The following is a 6,168-nucleotide window of genomic DNA, read 5'->3' on the forward strand; positions in this document are numbered from 1 at the left end:
CCAAGTTTTGCGTGCGCCAAAAAATATTCAGACTCATAAAACCCTGCGTACGCACACCGTACGCAATCTTTGCTTTATAAATCACAGAGTGCTTACAAGTGTGCGCAGCTGAATCAGCTTCACGTTCCGCCCTGTACACGCCCCTTTTTAACCATAAATGGTCAATGCAATCGATCTCATGAATGCGATCTGCATATAAAACAGACTCAAATGCAAGTATTATGTCTTGTCGGAAACAATGGCAGAAGGACTGAGAAAAGCAAAATAGCGAAATTTCGCGGAGGTTGAAGTGGAGACACGTGTGGGTGAGGTGGAGGCCCGAAAAGTAGTTTTGTTCGGCGGTCACGGGATTGGGATCACTAACAACAAAAAGCAGAGTGAGTTGCAACATGTTGCTGCAGCAGTGAACTCTGTCAGTGGCACGGAGCGCAGTCCCAGGATTAAAAAAGAAGTGGTCTGACATAAAGGTACATATTTGTATCTACCAATAGATCGTTATTGTCCCTGAAGACCCTCTCCCTCCGAAACCATCCTCCAGCAATGCCAGCAGTGCTATGGTGCAACATTACGCACGAGGCTCACCGCTGTATTTATAGGGTTACGGTAATAAGACTGACCAAGAACACCTTGGATAATCAGTTTGTAATCACCCACGTAAATGTTTTTGAACATGACCCCTTTTTAATGCCTGATTTGTCATGAAAAGCATCAAGAGGAACGGACAATAATATAACGATTGTGATGAGGAGTAGGCCATGTGGCTTGGTTTTCCACACTTGGGATTTCATTGACATTTGATTATGTGTTTACAGTGTCACATAAGAATATTATGTTATTGACACATGTTGGACGGATGCTTTATTCCATGCAGTCGCGCCGTCAGTGGACAGTATGGAGTGACGGGATTAAATATAGAGACTTTTCTTTTCTTTCATTTCTATTCTAAGGAAATGCTTCTGGAGTTATAACTGAGAAATAACGCAGTTGACTTAAATTATTCTGATTACATAGATTTAACACATGATACGGGTTGAAATTAAATTTATGAAGGGCGATGATAAAACATAATCGTTCACTCTACAATTCTTCTTTCTGACTTCAGTTCACCAACACACCTTCTGTGTCGCCAGTACTCCAAACCATGCGTACGCATGGGTCAAGGCCAATTTCCACCGGAATCGGCACGGAAGCGCCACGGCAGCGAAGCGGCTGTGTTCCATACTGCAATCCCCACTGGAAGCGGCACGGACACGTTCCGACAGATGGCTCAAGACGTGCATAATTATACAATATTATTCACAAGTTATATTCAAACCATATATATTATAATATACATTATAATATACATTATAATATACAATATATATATATATATATATATATATATATATACACACATATATATATATATATATATATATACACATAGGCCTACCTTATAATCAACCATACACATAACCCATTAAATACGGTAGACCTATGATTTCTAGATGTCATGGCAACGTCCACTCGCGACACTGGACTTGCGAGGCATCGACGCGGACTTTCAATTCTTCTTTGCCACTGATTAGCTATTGATACCATACCATAGATAGACTGTATAATATTACAATACCCTGTGAATTGCATAAGGATCGATGTGAGCTCATGAATATTCATGCACAAAGGCAAACTGATTGGCTGTAGTCGTGTTCTGAGACACGGCAGCGAACCGGCAACTTTCAGAAATAGAAGAGGCAAGTATCGTAAACGAAGTGCCGGTTTGGGGACGGTTCTATGAAGGTATTATTGTAGCAAAAGTCTTTAGCACCTGTAACTGCAGAATTTGAATGCGTACACTAAAGTCACAGTAAATTTGAAGTCGTATATATTTATTTTGCATGTGTACTCTAAAGTCACAAATGTGTAACAGTACATTTGTAGTCGTAAAAAAAATATAAATATTTTTTATACCATTGTAAACACAAAATAGGGTCTACGAGTACGCTAATCTGTGTTACAGGTGCACAAATCCTTTTGCTACAATTATTGCAGCGCAGTTGGTGCAAAACACATTCGCACACCCGTGTTTCATAATCTGAGAACATGCCCAAAAGGTGTGCATTCGTGAACCCAAATTTGAACAAATGCATCAGAAGTTGCACATCTGTGAACGCTATGTTAATTCAGCATTTTAATGAGCGAGCACAAAACCATTTTACAACTGCTCGAATCTGCTCCTGCAAGTCTCAGCTGTGGGGTTTTTGCAGGTTGTTTTGCAACACCCCTAGGTGGTAAATGTGTAGCAAAAGTATTCGTATCCGTAGATGACAGAGCGTCCGTGAGCGGGACAAAATAGTCCCGCCCATAATTTCCTAATCCAATGAAAATCGCCGGCAGGGATGCATTTCTCAAATTACACTGGGACCCACCCCGTGCCAGCCATGGAGCTATAAAGATCGCAGCATACTCGGCACGGGATACGTTTCTTTCTGGAGAAGTGAAGAGGGCGTCCTACTGAACGGAGATGGGTATCCTACATTATGTTAAATGAAATGACTTAGTTCAAGTGAATTCCCCCCAAAGTATTTCATTAACATGCCGCAAATGTCCTTGAATGTATTTTAATGGTCGCCATAACATAAATTCAGAAATGTTAATGCAATACTTTGGGGAGAATTCCCTTGAACTAAGTCATTTCATTTTACATAATGTAGGATACCCACCTCCGTTCAGTAGGACGCGATTTTCATTGGATTAGGAAATTATGGGCGGGACTATTTTGTCCCGCTCACGGACGCTCTGTCATCTACGGATACGAATACTTTTGCTACACATTTACCACCTAGGGGTGTTGCAAAACAACCTGCAAAAAACCCCACAGCTGAGACTTGCAGGAGCAGATTCGAGCAGTTGTAAAATGGTTTTGTGCTCGCTCATTAAAATGCTGAATTAACATAGCGTTCACAGATGTGCAACTTCTGATGCATTTGTTCAAATTTGGGTTTACGAATGCACACCTTTTGGGCATGTTCTCAGATTATGAAACACGGGTGTGCGAATGTGTTTTGCACCAACTGCGCTGCAATAATTGTAGCAAAAGGATTTGTGCACCTGTAACACAGATTAGCGTACTCGTAGACCCTATTTTGTGTTTACAATGGTATAAAAAATATTTATATTTTTTTTACGACTACAAATGTACTGTTACACATTTGTGACTTTAGAGTACACATGCAAAATAAATATATACGACTTCAAATTTACTGTGACTTTAGTGTACGCATTCAAATTCTGCAGTTACAGGTGCTAAAGACTTTTGCTACAATAATACCTTCATACGGTTCCGTGCCGTGCCGGTGCCGTATCCAGTGGAATAGCCTACGTTCACTTTAATGGTTTCCATTATTTTCGGCGAGCGATTCGCTGCCGTGCCGCTTCCGTGCCGCTTCCGTGCCGATTCCAGTGGAAATTGGCCTTCAGAGTTTGCTTAAAGGCACCCAGTGCAACTTTCGAGGCTTAAAAATAAACATTCAATTTCTAGTCTTTTTTACACGTAGTAAGTTTCAATAACTCCATACCATTACATACCGACATTTAAGCAGCAAAGATGAGACGTCGTTGTGTGGTGAGAACTGATACAAAATCGATAACAACAATGCCGCCATTTTCTTTATTTTTTGTAACCTACAATAAATAAAGCAGGCTTCCAGTCAATGGAAAAATGGCTTCTCCCCACCGGCGATTGTTGTTGTTTACGATTTTCTATCAGTTCTCACCACACAACGACGTCTCATCTTTGCTCCTTGAATGTCGGTATGTAATGGTATGGAGTTATTGAAACTTACGTGTAAAAAAGACTAGAAATTGAGTGTTTATTTTTCATTGAATGTTTACATAAAGTTGCACTGGGTGCCTTTAAGGCTGCGCACATTTTCCCGTCAAGTAATTTTTTTTATAGATCAAATTTTTATTGATTTTTTTTTTTTTTTTTTCACCCCATAGGCCTGAACATGTTTGATCTATAAAGAGAAAATACATAGATGTTATAGCCTAGTCAAGTACATTCCTTAAGCTTCCATGAATGTTTTACAATGGAAAGTATCAAGGTATTTTGCTCTCCTGGTATGATCAAACATTTAGCACAAAGCAATGCAAGATGTAAAAAAGATCAGTAGCTGATTTTCAGTATATTCGTTACTACTAATACTAGTTAGTAGTAACTAGTCTGCAAGCAATAGTTGACTATAAGACTAATTAGTCACATTACCTCTCACCTGTTGTCCTTTTTCCTCTCTTCGTCTTTTTCTGTCCTTCAATCTGTCTTCTTCAGGCCTTGATGATTCAATAACGACATACATTCACTATAGTAGGTCTATATGTAGTATAGACAATTGATATAATGTGTACAATATATTATATGCATGAAAACATTCATGTTGGTCTGTTGATAGTGAGTAAAACAGTTTGTTTTTGTGATGTGATCTAGAAGTGTGATATAGAAGTCACTTATCGCATGAGGAAATTCTGCAAGAGAAAAAGCAAACCTGAAACAGGGCTCAGCAATGCTGAACAGGTCTTACCATCCAAACAAACATACCACAGTTGTTGAAGCACCCTTGCGTTGCTAGGCCCTGAGGTGTGAACAAGGTATTTTAATAAAATAATGGCAAGAAAATAGTAACATTTTAGCAAATGCTATTAAGTAATGTCTCACCCGGACATCATTCAGGCCAAGCTTCCTCCAGGGGCCAGGAGATAGGCTGTGAGCAATTGATCTGTACAAATAGTAAGCGTAGCCTATATTAGCGTCATCAACTCTGTATCCGTATGTGGTCCGACCGCATGCCACCATCAGACATCCGATCAGCAGCGGTTTGGGCGATCAACGGTCCTGCATGATTTCATCATAACTCAGTGACTCAGAACGAAACTTCAATGAGTGCGTTTCTTATAAACGTGCGCAGCCCCGCATCTAACTTCAGACCACGGCCCTAGCTCTTTCCTAGCTGGTCTTCAGTGTGCCCTCATGCAATTGAGTTGCAAGCAACCCCAGCGCGCTCTAGCATGCAACATGAAATGGGGGAGACCACGCCGTTTTACAATAATAAAATAATTTATTATAGTAAGAAGATAATTTTACATATAATACCATTACATATCGACATTCAAGGAGCAAAGATGAGACATCGTTGTGTGGTGAGAACTGATAGAAAATCGTAAACAACAACAATCGCCGGTGGGGAGAAGCCATTTTTCCATTGAAAATACCTTGTTCACACCTCAGGGCCTAGCAACGCAAGGGTGCTTCAACAACTGTGGTATGTTTGTTTGGATGGTAAGACCTGTTCAGCATTGCTGAGCCCTGTTTCAGGTTTGCTTTTTCTCTTGCAGAATTTCCTCATGCGATAAGTGACTTCTATATCACACTTCTAGATCACATCACAAAAACAAACTGTTTTACTCACTATCAACAGACCAACATGAATGTTTTCATGCATATAATATATTGTACACATTATATCAATTGTCTATACTACATATAGACCTACTATAGTGAATGTATGTCGTTATTGAATCATCAAGGCCTGAAGAAGACAGATTGAAGGACAGAAAAAGACGAAGAGAGGAAAAAGGACAACAGGTGAGAGGTAATGTGACTAATTAGTCTTATAGTCAACTATTGCTTGCAGACTAGTTACTACTAACTAGTATTAGTAGTAACGAATATACTGAAAATCAGCTACTGATCTTTTTTACATCTTGCATTGCTTTGTGCTAAATGTTTGATCATACCCAGGAGAGCAAAATACCTTGATACTTTCCATTGTAAAACATTCATGGAAGCTTAAGGAATGTACTTGACTAGGCTATAACATCTATGTATTTTCTCTTTATAGATCAAACATGTTCAGGCCTATGGGGTAAAAAAAATAAAATAAAAATCAATAAAAATGTGATCTATAAAAAAAATAACTTGACGGGAAAATGTGCGCAGCCTTAAAGGCACCCAGTGCAACTTTATGTAAACATTCAATGAAAAATAAACATTCAATTTCTAGTCTTTTTTACACGTAAGTTTCAATAACTCCATACCATTACATATCGACATTCAAGGAGCAAAGAAAATCGTAAACAACAATCGCCGGTGGGGAGAAGCCATTTTTCCATTGACTGGAAGCCTGCTTT

Source organism: Gadus macrocephalus, chromosome 17 (assembly GCF_031168955.1).
Source record: "Gadus macrocephalus chromosome 17, ASM3116895v1".
Lineage (NCBI taxonomy): Eukaryota > Metazoa > Chordata > Actinopteri > Gadiformes > Gadidae > Gadus > Gadus macrocephalus.